Source organism: Leptinotarsa decemlineata, unplaced genomic scaffold (genome assembly GCF_025532065.1).
Source record: "Leptinotarsa decemlineata unplaced genomic scaffold, Ldec_3_MD MMD2_tig00001719_RagTag_RagTag, whole genome shotgun sequence".
Lineage (NCBI taxonomy): Eukaryota > Metazoa > Arthropoda > Insecta > Coleoptera > Chrysomelidae > Leptinotarsa > Leptinotarsa decemlineata.
The window spans coordinates 11,599,825-11,617,888 of NW_027412569.1; the positions used below are offsets into that span (position 1 = coordinate 11,599,825).

The 18,064-nt window shown below is 38.2% G+C and overlaps 1 protein-coding gene across 1 annotated transcript in view; it reads right to left on the reverse strand.

The window, feature by feature from the left end:
- Tcmet (methoprene-tolerant) overlaps nucleotides 1-15,390 on the reverse strand; it is a 153,904-nt gene extending 138,514 nt beyond the window's left edge. Inside the window, exon 1 of the mRNA XM_023171595.2 lies at nucleotides 15,085-15,390. The gene's annotated coding sequence lies outside the window, so the exon portion shown is untranslated. The remainder of the gene's footprint in view (nucleotides 1-15,084) is intronic.
- Between the last annotated feature and the right edge of the window lie 2,674 nt (nucleotides 15,391-18,064).

Sequence of the window (18,064 nt, forward strand, 5' to 3'; positions counted from 1 at the left end):
CCCTTCGTCAGATATTCATGAATATTTAAAATTACTCGCTGAACTTGACATGTAAGTCCATATTTTCAAATTCCGGATCCCTGTCGATTGACACAGACTCCTCACACGTAATGTTATCATTTGTTTCAAAAGGTCTCCAGAAAGCCATATTGATGAAAGTATCTACAAACACTGAGATTTTCACAAAAATTGGTTTAAATGATGAGATTGGAACCTTTGGTGTACAAGTTTGTTTTGCAAAACCACTCACTATCTCACCTAACCCCACGAACACACGGCACTGATAAAGAAATATTGTGAAACGGACAAAACATTAGTATTCAGCCAGTCCAGCTAGACGAGCCTTTATTCCTCAACTACATTTAATAGCACGTTTACTAATTATCTGGGCGACTAGGGGCCACAGACAAGAAATGTTTATGACTGTACCAGGGAAGCTTTGAACATAAAAGCACTGGTAGTATATGCATTTCCCATTTGCTGGGCAGTGAACACCCCTCGTAGTACTCTTATTTTTATTGCCGTTCCAATTAATAATAATAATAATAATAATAATAATAGGTCTTTATTCCCATAATGATACATTAAATAAACGGGAAAGGCTGAAGATCAGTTGGTTGCACCAAAAGATGCAACCTCTGTTTTTCATCTTAGGCCAAAAAAAAAGAACTATATATACATGTATACACAGTACATATACACATATATGTACCCATATACACACATACACATATGTAATGCAAAAAAACGAAAAAAAAAATCGGCAGAAAAAATAACAGAGAAAAATATTCAAAACTATTTACAAATTGTTGAGTGAAAGTACTAAATATATAATTGACATAATAGTATATTAGACATAATTATAAACGGTTAGAAAAAAGAAGGTAGTAATGTTACGAACCACCATTCTTATTGACAATGGGTGTACATTAGATTTCGTTCAAATATTTCCGTTTCAATGCTCTTTTGAATTTTTTCAAAGACATCAGTTTAAATTCATCAGAGATTGAGTTGTACACTCGTGCGATCTGGTATGAAGATTTTTTGAATAATTCTGTACGGTGTATGGGGGGTGTTAGTCTTCCCCTGTAACGAATATTGATATTGTGGACATCTGGACGGTATGATAAGATAAGATAAGATAAGATAAGATATATATTTCATCTTTTTAGGTACACATGGTATACATAAGACAGGTCAATATAAACAAAACATAAAAGCTGAAAATCGAAGATAATTGTAGAAAAATATAAAATACATACAGCCACATTTATTTTAAAAGTATTATAACAAAAAAAACATAACTCACTTTTCTTTATGATTTAAAAATTCCCTAAGTGAATAAAAATTGTTTTCCAATAAAAATGTCTTCAATCGTTTTTTAAACTTTTTGTGATCGGGAATATCTTTAACAATTTCTTGTATAAATATTTGGGAGCTTTTTCAGTGATAATTTTATGATATAGACAAGCAGCATGTAATGATTGCCGTTTTGCCATATTGAGCCAGTTGGTATCTTTGAGTTTATGAGATATATGTTAGCCAGGTTTGATGCCGTGTATTAGACGTAGACAATTGTTTTGAACAACCTGAATTCTACGTTTATCTTCATAACCAATGCATGGCCCATAGACTGTGCTTCCAAAATTAAATCTGGATAATACAAGAGATTCACAGAGTATGGTTTTTACTTTTTTGTTGAGACATTGTCTGTTGGTATAAATTTGTTTGATGTCCATATAGGCAATACTGATGCATTTATTGATGTGATGTTTGAATTTCAAGTTTGAATCAAGGATGATACCTAAATTTTTTGCATGTTCAGTCGGTGCAACCACATCCTTGTCTACAGTTAATTGAAAGCCATTCAGTTCTCTCTTAGCCCCAAAGACCAAAACTGAACTTTTACTAGCATTGATTTGAAGACAATGCTGCGCAGAGGTAGAAATCAATGAGGCTATGTCTTCATTTAGCATCTGCATTGCAGTAATCATGTCCGAAGGGTGGAATGAAAGATGTAATTGTGTATCATCAGCGTATAGGTTTATTTTGGAGTATTTGATTACGTTCACAAAGTTTGAGGTATATAATATAAATAGAAGAGGACCTAAAATCGAGCCTTGTGGAACACCGCGATTTATCTTCAATGGACTGGATACTATATTATCTAGTTTGATTCCTTGCACTCGCTCTCTCAAATAGTTTTCAAAAAGTTGAACCGCGATATTTGACAAACCAATGGATTCGAGGATAGTGAGGAGAATAACGTGATTTATCGTATCGAAAGCTTTCGAAAAATCAAGACTGGGAATGGATAGACTATAAATATAGTTCTGGTCATTTAATCAACGTATTTATGTTATGAAATGGAGAAAAACGGACAGCTCTTTGATATCAAGAAGAAACAGACAAACATGTCTCAACCTGTGTGTTATTCGACTTCATTTTTGTTCTTCGCTCCCTGGGTATGTCGTGATAAACGATGAATGTACCTCGTACTGCCTTGCGACGCAGGTAATGATATTTGATGATACCAAAATTCGTGAAAATCACCACAAAAAAAGTCCAGACAAGTCAAAATACACGACGAGAAACACGCGCGACCTCCCGCTGCTGATTGGCTGCCGTCGGGTGGTTGGCGACCTATTCATCATTCATTAGAATTATGAAAAGTCAGCTGTGTGGGCTTCATTTGTCACAACTGTGCATGGAACCGAGAAACGGGTATTTTGCTTTGAAAATATAACAAATGATCCTGCGAGCTGTTTTCAGAGGAGTATTGTGGGAGTCTTGATGAGGATTTGAAAGGAGTTGTCACTTTCAATTTACAAAATGTAGTGGGGGGAAGGTGAAATTTCATTTTTAGCATGAAACCCACTATTTTATTGTATTTTATCACATTTGCATTCTTTCACACACGATGAGTCGTTCCTTCGGTGAATAACACATTTATTCGTCATCCCATTTGTCACTTGTCAATTGTGAAATATTCTGACTGACTGACTGAATAAATATATTGATTGATATTGATCGATTCGTTGACATTCATGGCTATTGAGTATTCAGGTATTCAAGAAACATTTTATTGTAAGATTTTCACTAAAAGGTTTTACAAAAACACAACACGTGTTTCTCCATACAATGACTTCTTCAGGTGTGTCTGTATTAGCTGAAATCTACATATTCAAAGCTTTATATACAATGCATTTCTCTAATGTTCCGTCCCCCTTATATTTTTTGAACGAGTCAATTAAAAAAATTGAAATTTGGGATACTGAAATTAATGCATGAATACTTTATTTTGAAGTGAAATTGACAGATGAAACTTTCAAAATGGCTCACTGAGCGACATCTGGGAAAAAAATTAAATGGAAAGGGGGGTTTTGTGACACCTTTTTGAAGTTCCTGACAAATGCTTCACAACCCTAGAATATAATAGTGGAGCGCCTGGGGGTTTTCATCTCGGATTAGAGTTATAGTGGATGAATTAATTTGATCGATGTGGGATATTGTTTTTTAAACTATAAATTGCAATGTTTACCCAAAATTTTTTTGTGCACTCCATTTTTTCATTGTTTAAACAAATTATTATAAAAAATTTTCAGCAGCGGCAAGCAGTGACGGCTCGTGCATTGGAGAACAAGGGGAGGCTAAAGTCATAAAGACTATACAGCGTGACTCACGGTCGATGGTAGGTTAGACAATTCTGGAAAACGCAAAGCATGATTTTTCTGAACATTTCACCTCTCACATTTCCTTACCTGTTCTATCGATCTAAAATATTTTCAGCATTGCGGCGTTGCCACTTCTATCAAAAAGTCCTAGCAATTATATTTTTTTAAATGGAACACCCCGTATATTAATACATTTTTGGAATCTCTCTAGTATTTTAATACTTTTTTGTCAATAATGTCCTATACCTATCTCTATCTGTTTTCGAGATAAAAAATAAATTATGCTAAATATGGTCCAAAACATAGCCTTAATTGAAATTAAGTACATCAGTACTCTCAATTCATGAAAAGTTGATATTTTGATGATAGTTTGGACAAACTAGAAATATTCAAATGACACCAAGAAATCTACTCCATATCATTCAGACCGTGCTAAAATTACTATTATTTCCATTGTGCATAAAAGTAGTCAAAAGTCATTTTTTCAAATGAAACCCCCTGTATATTACTCGGTAAATTGAAAGATGGTGAAAAATGCTTCAAGATGATATATCATGTCCCTATACCTAAATCGTCAAGTTTTCTCAATAAAGTCGCTTCTTCTAGAAACATTATTTTTTTTAGAATTTGGATTTAGGTAGCAGTGGAGTTATCAAGCTTATAGCAGTTCGGTTACTTTTATAAGTAACCGAACTGCTATAAGTGAGACACGCTGTAGAATTAGTCTTTCCATTCAAACTTTTTTCTTCTAAACGTAACAAGTCATAGCCATGATTGACCCTATGTCCTTCTGCTAAAAGGTGGTTTTCAAATATAGAATTGGTCGTCCCATTCACGAAACTATTTCCATGCTCTTTAATTCTTTGGGAAAATATTCTACCCGTTTGGCCAATATGAAGTTCAAGCATTAGATGCTCAATTTTGTAATTTTTTGCAATTTACCGAGTGACCAAAACCTATGAATTTGATTCGTGTCTTGTCTATACCGTCTTACAATCTAAAACCTGTGGACGTCCATTTCCGATAACTTTTGACATTATGATCTTCTCAGCATAACGCAGTCCAGCAGTTGTCCACGACAATCGAATGAAGTCACTAATTTGTTACACACACAATGGTTTCGTATTATGTGCTAAAACTTTGGAATGATTATGATTTGTTTGCATATTGCAGCTGCGTACGATTGCAAAATTACAACAATAGTCGCTAGGTGAATTATGACAGTGGCGGTGGTAAGGTGACCCCTGTTTACAACGCATATTTGACATGCCCCCAGTGAGGACGCGGATAAATGAGTTGATATCTAGAAGGTGGCTTTCATTGTTTTGATGTGTAACTCAAGTTGAAGTTTCTGGGGTCGCAACCCTCGACATTATTTGTAGCAAATTAAATTGTCTACAAGTTTATCACCAGGATCAGTCGTGGCTTTACAAACACTGTGATCCTAAAGATCGGGGCTGGAGAAAGCATACAAAAATTTGGATGCCAAACTTCCAAGCCTCCAGCCCCCTAAAACTTCTGACATAAATTTTCAGCAGCGGCAAGCAGTGACGGCTCGTGCATTGGAGAACAAGGGGAGGCTAAAGTCATAAAGACTATACAGCGTGACTCACGGTCGATAGGTTAGACGTTTCTGGAAAACGCAAAGCATGATTTTTCTGAAAATTCCACCTCTCACATTTCCTTACCTGTTCTATCGATCTAAAATATTTTCAGCAATACGGCGTTGCCACTTCCATCAAAAAGTCCTAGCAACTTTATTTTTTTAAACGGAACACCCCGTATATCAATACATTTTTGGAATCGCTCTGGTATTTTTATACTTTTTTGTTAATGATGTCCTATACCTATCTCTATCTGTTTTCGAGATAAAAAATAAATTGTGCTAAATATGGTCCGAAACATAGCCTTAATTGAAATTAAGTACATCAGTACTCTCAATTCATGAAAAGTTGATATTTTGATGATAGTTTTGACAAACTTGAAATATTCAAATAACACCAAGAAATCGACTCCATATCATACAGAGCGAGCTAAAATTACTATTATTTTCATTGTGCATAAAAGTAGTCAAAAGTTTATTTTTTCAAATGAAACCCCCTGTATATTACTCGGTAAATTGAAAGATGGTGAAATATGCTTCAAGATGATATATCATGTCCCTATACCTAAATCGTCAAGTTTTCTCAATAAATTCGCTTCTTCTAGAAACATTATTTTTTTTTAGAATTTGGATTTGGGTAGCAGTGGAATTATTAAGCTTATATCAGTTCGGTTACTTTTATAAGTGATTTACAAAGAGTTATCGACGGTGTTTCGAATCATCTTCCAAAATGAATGCAAATATCGATTATTCAAACGAAGTTCTTTTGAGATAATTTATTATACACATGAACAAAGTGATCAAATAATTGTCAGAACGTGTGAAAAATTCAACCAAGTGAAGCATTGTTTGCGGTTTTTTTATTGTATATTTTATATGAGAGTCCCACCATAAGTTTCTATCTATGTAGACGCCCAAGTATTTGATTTCTCTCAGGGAATCTATTTTTATTGTTTTTCCTTGTTCTCCGACAAGAGTTTCAAATGGACAATCATCGGATAGATTGCAGCTTAAAGGAAGAAAATTAGTTTTTTCCAGATTCACTGTCAGGAGCCTTTGGTCAAACCATTTTTTGAGCAAGTGGAAATCTGTTTATACGTTCTTTTTCAAATTTGAAGAAACTTTCTCTCATTTATCTCAAAGGTGCGATTTTGTTCCATCCTTTTCATAAAAGAGGACGTATGCTTCTCCACTCACAAGCGATTTTGGTGAAATTGGTGACACGTGTAAATCGTTGTATTTGTGCCACGTGCCAGTATTCGGGTGTCTGAAGTATGCTGTATAATGCCCTCTGTTAGTAGTCCCAATGTAATTTAAAAGTGCATATAGATTATAACAATAAGTAGACACATTTTCTGCTGCAAAATTTTCCATATCCAATCCTTCTAGAGAAAATTCGATGACATCATTCAATTTGCCTCTAAATCTTTTTGTTGGAAAAATCTTTCTAAATGAAGTACTAAAATATGAGGAAACTTATGGATTGACAGGGACTTTGTACATTTTCTCCTTTCCTTGCATTTCAAACACGTCGGTTTTTCATTTCCATTTCATTTCATTGCCTTAAATAGGCAAAAGTTACTGACTGATTTTCCCTCAGTGATTCACATAATGCAGTAACGTTTCGGGGAAAACTCTTCAGTTTGTCCTTTAGCACACTTGGCAGATTCTCTTTCGATCTATACTCGTTTATTTTTTATATCGTGGAGGATTGATAACCCAGAAAACATAGTGGAACATTGCCTTCTACACAAAAAAATAATGATTTTCAAAAAATTTCAACTATCAAGAAAAGTAATGGCGTTTGTAGCAACTTGACCAGAGGTCTTGTTACCACCCAGTATGTAATTCGTCTTATTATACATGAAGCAGCTAACTTAACTGAAATATTGCATTAGTTCATGTTCTATCAAGGACAGCTGAACGTACGAATTCGTCTAAAAATAGTCAGTCAAGTTCAAATGTAGAACTTTGCCGTATTTAACACTTGTAAGAATAATTATTCTTGTTACCAAGTACTTATTTTAACATTTCCTGGCGTAGTTCGTTACTAGTTTTTTATGTGAGAGCAGAAACCGATAGAGAGGTGATCCCTTTTGAGGAAGAAAGAAATTAATATAGTTGAAACTTACGAAATAAACGACGAAAGCGCTATTATTTGAATTATATCGATAAACAGTAGGCCTTTTTATCGAGGAAAACAATCCCTGAAATATCTGGTCTCTTCCTTGTTGCTGCTGATGTCAGCCAAGTACACTCCTCATTCAATTTTTTTCTGGGAAAGTAGCTCACATATTCTTCAAAACTCTATTTACACTCCACAAAATTCTTGAAATTTAATTGGGTTGATTATTCAAAAAACTTTTCAATGGTATACTTCGAGGTTTCGAAATAATGCACTTGTCTCATCATCTTACCAGCACCATGTGGTATAGGACAACAAAATGAAGCAGTCATTTCTTTCACAATACAAAGACTTTTTGAAATATTTCCCATTAAGATCGAATAATAATTTTATGTTATACCAAAATTTCCCCTATAAAAAGTCAATTATGTAAAACGGTAAAAAATATCACCTGCCAGTATATCCCGACTCCTACTCCCAAGCGTTGACTGTGGAGTAGGCAGATTGAGACCCTATTGTCAAGTCACAAGCCCCTTAAAACTTGTCACTACCTGAAGAGTAGTCAGATTGAGAATCTGGTGTCAAGTCACAAACCCCTTAAAACGTGTCACTACCTGTGGAGTAGGCAGATTGAGAATCTGGTGTCAAGTCACAAACCCCTTAAAACGTGTCACTACCTGTGGAGTAGGCAGATTGAGAATCTGGTGTCAAGTCACAAACCCCTTAAAACGTGTCACTACCTGTGGAGTAGGAAGATTGAGACCTGGTGTCAAGTTACAAAACCATTGAAACGTGTCACTACCTGAGGAGTAGGCAGATTGAGACCCTGGTGTCAAGTCACAAACCCCTCAAAAAGTGTCACTACCTGAGGAGTAGGCAGATTGTGACCCTGGTGTCAAGTGACAAAACCATTGAAACGTGTCACTACCTGAGGAGTAGGCAGATTGAGACCCTGGAGTCAAGTCACAAAACCATTGATACGTGTCACTACCTGAGGAGTAGGCAGATTGAGACCCTGGTGTCAAGTCACAAACCCCTCAAAAAGTGTCACTACCTGAGGAGTAGGCAGATTGTGACCCTGGTGTCAAGTGACAAAACCATTGAAACGTGTCACTACCTGAGGAGTAGGCAGATTGAGACCCTGGAGTCAAGTCACAAAACCATTGATACGTGTCACTACCTGAGGAGTAGGCAGATTAAGACCCTGGTGTCGAGTCACAAATTCCTTAAAACGTATCACTACCTGAGGAGTAGGCAGATTGTGACCCTGGAGTCAAGTCACAAAACCATTGATACGTGTCACTACCTGAGGAGTAGGCAGATTGAGACCCTGGTGTCAAGTCACAAACCCCTCAAAAAGTGTCACTACCTGAGGAGTAGGCAGATTGTGACCCTGGTGTCAAGTGACAAAACCATTGAAACGTGTCACTACCTGAGGAGTAGGCAGATTGAGACCCTGGAGTCAAGTCACAAAACCATTGATACGTGTCACTACCTGAGGAGTAGGCAGATTAAGACCCTGGTGTCGAGTCACAAATTCCTTAAAACGTATCACTACCTGAGGAGTAGGCAGATTGAGACCCTGGTGTCAAGTCACAAACCCCTCAAAAAGTGTCACTACCTGAGGAGTAGGCAGATTGTGACCCTGGTGTCAAGTGACAAAACCATTGAAACGTGTCACTACCTGAGGAGTAGGCAGATTGAGACCCTGGAGTCAAGTCACAAACCCCTCAAAAAGTGTCACTACCTGAGGAGTAGGCAGATTGTGACCCTGGTGTCAAGTGACAAAACCATTGAAACGTGTCACTACCTGAGGAGTAGGCAGATTGAGACCCTGGAGTCAAGTCACAAACCCCTCAAAAAGTGTCACTACCTGAGGAGTAGGCAGATTGTGACCCTGGTGTCAAGTGACAAAACCATTGAAACGTGTCACTACCTGAGGAGTAGGCAGATTGAGACCCTGGAGTCAAGTCACAAACCCCTCAAAAAGTGTCACTACCTGAGGAGTAGGCAGATTGAGACCCTGGTGTCAAGTCACAAACCCCTCAAAAAGTGTCACTACCTGAGGAGTAGGCAGATTGAGACCCTGGAGTCAAGTCACAAACCCCTCAAAAAGTGTCACTACCTGAGGAGTAGGCAGATTGTGACCCTGGTGTCAAGTGACAAAACCATTGAAACGTGTCACTACCTGAGGAGTAGGCAGATTGAGACCCTGGAGTCAAGTCACAAACCCCTCAAAAAGTGTCAATACCTGAGGAGTAGGCAGATTGAGACCCTGGTGTCAAGTCACAAACCCCTCAAAAAGTGTCACTACCTGAGGAGTAGGCAGATTGAGACCCTGGAGTCAAGTCACAAACCCCTCAAAAAGTGTCACTACCTGAGGAGTAGGCAGATTGAGACCCTGGTGTCAAGTCACAAACCCCTCAAAAAGTGTCACTACCTGAGGAGTAGGCAGATTGTGACCCTGGTGTCAAGTGACAAAACCATTGAAACGTGTCACTACCTGAGGAGTAGGCAGATTGAGACCCTGGAGTCAAGTCACAAAACCATTGATACGTGTCACTACCTGAGGAGTAGGCAGATTGAGACCCTGGTGTCAAGTCACAAACCCCTCAAAAAGTGTCACTACCTGAGGAGTAGGCAGATTGTGACCCTGGTGTCAAGTGACAAAACCATTGAAACGTGTCACTACCTGAGGAGTAGGCAGATTAAGACCCTGGTGTCGAGTCACAAATTCCTTAAAACGTATCACTACCTGAGGAGTAGGCAGATTGTGACCCTGGAGTCAAGTCACAAAACCATTGATACGTGTCACTACCTGAGGAGTAGGCAGATTGAGACCCTGGTGTCAAGTCACAAACCCCTCAAAAAGTGTCACTACCTGAGGAGTAGGCAGATTGTGACCCTGGTGTCAAGTGACAAAACCATTGAAACGTGTCACTACCTGAGGAGTAGGCAGATTGAGACCCTGGAGTCAAGTCACAAAACCATTGATACGTGTCACTACCTGAGGAGTAGGCAGATTAAGACCCTGGTGTCGAGTCACAAATTCCTTAAAACGTATCACTACCTGAGGAGTAGGCAGATTGTGACCCTGGAGTCAAGTCACAAAACCATTGATACGTGTCACTACCTGAGGAGTAGGCAGATTGAGACCCTGGTGTCAAGTCACAAACCCCTCAAAAAGTGTCACTACCTGAGGAGTAGGCAGATTGTGACCCTGGTGTCAAGTGACAAAATCATTGAAACGTGTCACTACCTGAGGAGTAGGCAGATTGAGACCCTGGAGTCAAGTCACAAAACCATTGATACGTGTCACTACCTGAGGAGTAGGCAGATTAAGACCCTGGTGTCGAGTCACAAATTCCTTAAAACGTATCACTACCTGAGGAGTAGGCAGATTGTGACCCTGGTGTCAAGTAACAAAACCATTGAAACGTGTCACTACCTGAGGAGTAGACAGATTGAAACCCTGGAGTCAAGTCACAAAACCCTTAAAACGTGTCACTACCTGGGGAGTAGCCAGATCGAAACCCTTAAAACGTGTCACTATCTGAGGAGTAGGCATATTGAGACCCTGGTGTCAAGTCACAAACCCCTTAAAACGTGTCACTACCTGAGGAGTTAGCAGAATGAGACCTGGTGTCAAGTTACAAAACCATTGAAACATGTCATTACCTGAGGAGTAGGCAGATTGAGACCCTGGTGTCAAGTCACAAAACCCTTAAAACGTGTCACTACCTGTGGCCTAGGCAGATTGAGACCTTAGTGCAGTCTAACCGTATTGAAAATGGCTTCACAGTCGAAGACGAAACGTGATGCGGTTCAACCCTTCGTAGGCCAGCATAGAAAAAAAATGATGAATTTTTTTTTATTATTCAGTATAGTTGCCTTCGTGGGCGATACAACGAGTATAGCGGTCATACAACTTTTCGTAGGCTAACATAGAAAAAACATTTTTTTAAATAAAATTTCATTTTTTCAATCAATATCGTTGCTTTCGTGAGCGACACACAATTTGTCTCTAGCCTTAAAATAGGCCTTCCAGCAAGCATTATTTTGCGAGTCTTAAGCAGGAAAAAGTCGATGGGGGCCAGATTTGGAGAATAAGGTGGATTCAGAAGCAACTCGAAGCCCAATTCATGCAATTTTGCCAAGTCCTTCCTTGGGTTAACCCTTAGTTGACAGAGATTTCATGCGATTGAATCTTCTAATATTCACAACTTGTGCTCTGTCACATAAATAATTGTTGAGCCAATTCTGTAGTTGGCTGTATCGAATGCTTTGGGAAAATCTGTGCATATCACACCTACTAATGAATGGTATTTCGATAGATTTGGTGTCAAAACTTATGCGTCAATGTCATATGTGAAAACTTATGCGACATTGTCAAATGTCAAAACTTATGCGTCATTGTCAAATGTCAAAAAGAATACTATGTTGCATGCATTGAAATCGAAATTCTTCTCAATGTAAATACAATTTTGATTTGAAGTTGAACTAATTTTGATTTGTAGGCAATAGTACAAAATTATAGTGGATATGGACCCATTGATTCCAATTCAATATGGAAATACTTCTTTACTCTAAACAGCTCGTCACCACAAAAATCTCTATGGCCGGGATACGCCCAATTGAACAAATCAAGAAGCTGTTGTAGCAGTCAACGTGTCGCCATCTAACTCCGATGCACTTACAATGCATTACAATTAGAAAGGAACATCTTGATATAACAGTGCAGCGTTGCCAGAGTTCGTCTTCAAATGTCTGCATCACCAGACTCAAAGTAAACACGGTCGAGGACTTATTTTAGGCAATAAAGAGAAGCTAGCATACAGAGCATTCAAGTTAAATCGGGACATCACGAATAAGATATTTTATATTGATTCTCATGAAAAACACGCCAACTTTAGTTTTCAGGAAGGTACATTTCTATCTAAAAAAACACTCGTTAGCCACCCCTCTCCCACAACAATCCCCACGTCAAAAATTTCAAAGAAATGACAGTTAAGTTACATTTTATTTGAAAGGTCTTTCAATTCTGTTTTCAAACCTGAAAATGATTTGTTGCGCAATTGTTTTAGTGTCAATATCAAATGACTTCGGAAATGCAAAAAATATAAAGCACGTTTTAAAATTCATTAATATACACCTTCATTAAGGGTGTAACCTGAAATTAAAGTCCGGGCCAATATTTTTTTTTTCTCGATTCCACTAGATCCCATTCATGACCATAATGAAAATAGCTCACAAAACTGAAAAACTCGCTTTTAAAGAACATCGAACTAAAAAGTTAAAAATTATATTTTTTTAAATAAGCTTAAAACAATAACGAACGAAAAATAATAGTATTATTGTGAAAAAAGTGACTGGCGCTTGATATACAAAAAATATGGCATAAAGCGTCCAATAATTTTTCACAATAATAGTAGTATTTTTTGTTCGTTATTATTTTAAGCTTATTTCGAAAACAATCATTTCTAACTTTTCAGTTCGATGTTCTTAAAAAGCGTGTTTTTAGTTTTTAAACCATATTTATTTATCATTTTTTAGTTTCGTATGCTATAAAGGCGTGCTTTTTAGTATTTTTAAACTATATTCATTTTATCTAAACTTTGGGATCAATCAGCTGTATATTGTTCAGAAAAATGACCATTGATATTTTCAAATTTCGGAGAGGGAGCTTGAAAATCAGCTTCCAATTCCGAGGCAGCAGGCGCGCAAAGGAGGGTTACATAAAAGGCAGCAGTCCCGCGTGTTAATGAAAAAAAACTTTTTTCAAATGAAGAAATACATGTAGAGTGAGTTCGAATCATATCGAGGAGGTTAAGTATAGCGCCATCTGCCCGCGAATAGATCAAGCAGTAATGGCAATATATCAAGGCGGTTAAGTACAGCGCCATCTATCCGTGAATAGATCGAGCAATCATGTCGATATATCAAGGAGATTACGTACAGCGCCATCTGCCCGCGAATAGATCAAGCAATAATGTCGATAATTCTGTCAAATTCAGATCCCAAGCTTGAGAGTTACATGTAAACAAATTGGTGAAGCGAATAAAAGCGTGCTAAAAGAATAACTTGTTATTCAAATCTTCAGGAATTCACCAATCTTCCTAATTTTTTCAATGTAGGTGAATATAGGTTAATTTTATAGTGCCAAAAAATGTGTGTTCTTAATGAATAAATAAATTGTATGCTTACTTGAATTTGATGACATTATTCACTAACACGAACAGTGCACTTCATACTTTGTTAGTTTACTATGTATGGTCTTCTTAAGTTATTGGTTACTAGAAGTTTTCGACTTCATATCGTTGAGTGTATTTGAAATTTCTGTTTCATCGGCAGGATTCAAAAAAATTGGCTGAATTAACAGCACAAAACGTTTTTGGGCATTTATTTGATTTTGATTCATTTACAGTGGAAATGGATGTAACAACATTAAGAAAATATTGAGTTTCATAAATCATTACTCGAAAAATTATTACTTTTTGCGTAGTAACTACACAAGTAGCCACATTTTTTTCATATTATTGTCACTTGACCTAATTACCTTGACGAAGTGGAAAAAGAAATATTTTTGCAATATTTTTTCTTGAGAGCTTCCACCATGTTGTTATCATGTCTATTACCTGGACTAATACCAATCTGGGTCCTTGGTCATTTCTTGATCGAAATCAAAGGATATATATGAAGAAAAATGCTTTGAAAAACAATTATCCAATCTACTCACATTGTAATTGTGAAAATTTACGAATATTTTCTCTATACAAGTCGATGTTGAAATGTATTCTGACACTGATGCCTAATTGAATGTCAGTGAATTGAAAAAGACGTTCTTATTTTGGGATTCAGATAGAAAATTCACATAACATGACCCGAGATGTGACCTTACCACTTTTTTATGAAAATTATCACACAATATTTGCTCTAGATCTAAGAATACAACAAAATTACCTTTGTTTCTTGTTCTATCACCAGTTCTAACGAATATATCCACCATTTTTAATACAGTTCCACTGTCTTTGATAGAACAGAGATTTCTTTTTTCGAGTCAGTGTTCATAGACTATTCAAAAATTAACTAAAACATTACTTCCATTATTTCTTATGTCGTCTATCCATCATTTTTTAGTATAATTCATTCCGTGAGGTTCTCAGTTTACATTGTATACATGAAAACAAAGTAAAAGAGAATGAAATTACTCACGATTATTAATGAACCATACATACAAAGTGATGAAGCGGTTTTAACTTATTTTCCATTCACGAATATGCCGGAAACCGGCAACGTCGCATTATTGTGGCGTTATATTCGTTAGATAGTACCCCTATTTCTGTCTCTTCATTGGAGATTAAAGAACAAGGTCATTGACCTCGTTACAGGAATTGTTATGTGACCTATATTTATCCTGAAATTTGTATCAACGGCCAACATGATGAATCCAGCACGGGATTATTCACACAAAAAGCAGGTTCAACTGCAGTAAACCTTATAGAAAAAATATAATTTAAAAATTGGTTTTTAACAACCAAGTTTTATCAAAAATGCTACCATTTCTGTCAAGTGGCCACCGAATTTTCGGTTTCTAAAAAGTAAATACATTGTGTTAAATTTGGTCTCGGTTGTCTAGATCTTGTGGAAATCTTTGGGTGGAAAAAAGGTACAAAAGTACTCACAGATTCAGAATGGAACGGCAACGGTTATATTCAGTCTTGGGTATGCAGTCTTATCGTTGTATCTCACAAAATTGTTCAACACTTGAAAATCAGGTAGTTGAGTCAAAGAGTGTTTATAAACAAACTAATCAATTTCTTCTGTGAGACCATAACTACACCGCTCCACGGCATACACCACACTGAAAAATCAAATAACCGATTGTCAACGTCTGGCGGGAACATAAAACTCAAAAATCACAATGTTATATTGAAAAAATAACCGAATGAAGCAGTCGATTGATGATTATATATAATTGAAAGTGTACCGTCAACAAATTACTGGCATTTAAACATTGGCAATCACAATTTTTATTAACAATAAGAGAGTTCTTTAATGTAGCGACTGGTTCCATCTGTGGTTCAGGTGATGAACTGAATGAAATTGACTAGAAGTCTGTTTTATTAAGACCAAATATGAATGTGTTGGATTCTTGGCCCACAGATGGATCAGAAATTTTGAATACTTCTCTACAGATAATGATTAAATACAGTTCTTCCAAACAAACCTCATTTCTCTTGAATTTAATTAAGATTAATGATTTAATTACTTCTTCTCACTGAATTCACTGCGACATCTATACTTTGGAAGATCGCTCATGATGAGCTGAGAAAATGTTCTTTCCTCGCATATGACGTAGGTTCAAACAGTCGTCGGTAGATGTCACGATATTACTTGACGTTCAAACAGAATGTTTCATTCATGTTATATTAAACATTCATGTATATGAACCATTACCCTTCGGCTTCAGGAGACATCACTCCACTGAACTACAGGCTCTAAGGTTGGTCGAGAATACCATCAGCGAGCTCAATAACAATAAAAAAGTACATATTGTGCTTTTAGACATCTCAAAGGCCTTCGACCGTGTATGGCACGAAGGGCTTCTACACAAGCTAAACGCGCTCGACCTACCTCGGGGCCTGATCCGGTGGATCGGGTCTTTCCTGAAAGGCAGAACTTTTCAGGTCAGAGTAGAGGGCTCTCTGTCTGACAACAGAGAGATCCTCGCTGGAGTGCCACAGGGGGCCGTGCTCTCTCCGACGCTGTATTCGCTCTATACCAGCGACCTGCCTAGGTCCGAAAGAGTGAAGATATCCCTGTACGCCGATGACACGGCTCTTCTCTCATCTTCCATGGGGCGGGAGCTCGGCGTCGTCTACATGCAACGAGCATTGGACGACCTCGAGCGCTGGTACCTCGATTGGAAGATCCGAGTAAACCCGGAAAAGACTCAGGCGATAACCATGGGAAGATTACTATCTTCTCCGGCCAGAAAAGTGAGAATCTCTGGAAGGGAGATTGACTGGCAAGCGCGGGTAAAGTACCTCGGCCTTTCAATAGACCGTAGGCTCACTTGGAACCCGCACATCATGTACGTCAAATCTAAGGTCGAGGGTCGAGGGTCGGATAGCTAGTCTGTACCCTCTGATCAATAGAAAGTCAAAAATGAGCTTAAAGAACAAAATCACGATCTACAACACGATGTTCAAGCCTGTCATCATGTACGCTTCAAGCGTCTGGGGACAAGCGGCTTCTTCAACATTTCCATTTTGGAAAGGTTGCAAAATAAGTTAATTAGGATGATTGTGAATGCTCCTTGGTTCGTGCGGAATGAAGCCATCCGCAGAGATTTGCAGCTGCCTTCCATTCGGCAGTCCATTCAGTCGAGGAACGAGAGAGTTTTCGAAAAAACGGAAACTCATGAAAACCCGTTAGTTAGGGAAGCCACAGATTATGCTGTAGACGACCCCTCCCGATATAGAAGGCCCCGACACTCTGTCGAATGACGCCCTCATGTCCCCTCTTAAAGGATGAATAACTTTCTCATCCATCCCACCCCAGCTAGGTAGGGGTATCCCGTGAAGGGCGGCACTGATGTCTAAGGACTTCATGCCGTCATCTATCAGCTGTGTACCCATTGGCCCCTCTCAAGGCCAATAATCAGCCAAAAGGGTAGGGGAGCTGGTCTCCAAACCTGGATGAAATCAGGATGACTCGTCAGCTGAACCATTACCCCACCCGTTAGTTAGGGAAGCTACAGATTATGCTGTAGACGACCCCTCCCGATATAGAAGGCCCCGACACTCTGTCGAATGAGGCCCTCATGTCCCCCGTTAAAGGATGAATAACTTTTTCATCCATCCCACCCCACCCAGGTAGGGGTATCCCGTGAAGGGCGGCACTGATGTCTAAGGACTTCATGCCGTCATCTATCAGCTGTGTACCCATTGGCCCCTCTCAAGGCCAATAATCAGCCAAAAGGGTAGGGGAGCTGGTCTCCAAACCTGGATGAAATCAGGATGACTCGTCAGCTGAACCATTACCCCACCCGTTAGTTAGGGAAGCTACAGATTATGCTGTAGACGACCCCTCCCGATATAGAAGGCCCCGACACTCTGTCGAATGAGGCCCTCATGTCCCCCGTTAACGGATGAATAACTTTCTCATCCATCCCACCCCAGCCAGGTAGGGGTATCCCGTGAAGGGCGGCACTGATGTCTAAGGACTTCATGCCGTCATCAATCAGTCATGAACCCATTGGTCCCTCTCAAGACCAACAATCAGCCAAAAGGGTAGGGGAGCTGGTCTCCAAACCTGGAAGAATTGACGATGACATTCTGAACCATTATTGATTATTTGTTTACCAATATTTATTGCCTACTAACTGATATTTTTCAGCGATTCAAGAGTCTAATTTTGATTTTACCAATCTGTGAAAACTGACAAAAAAATCTTTTCTATTTTTGATATTCCCATCGGATACGATAATGCAGGGGCCATGTATAGGGGAACTGACGTTTAGACACCGTATACAAGTAGGTAATTACTCTATTTTCATTTTGAAATCTCAAAAATCTTTCTTCACAATAAACTAGGCTCTCCCTTTTGAATTACAATGTTAAATGACTAATGGCATTGGCATTATTCCAATATACCCTG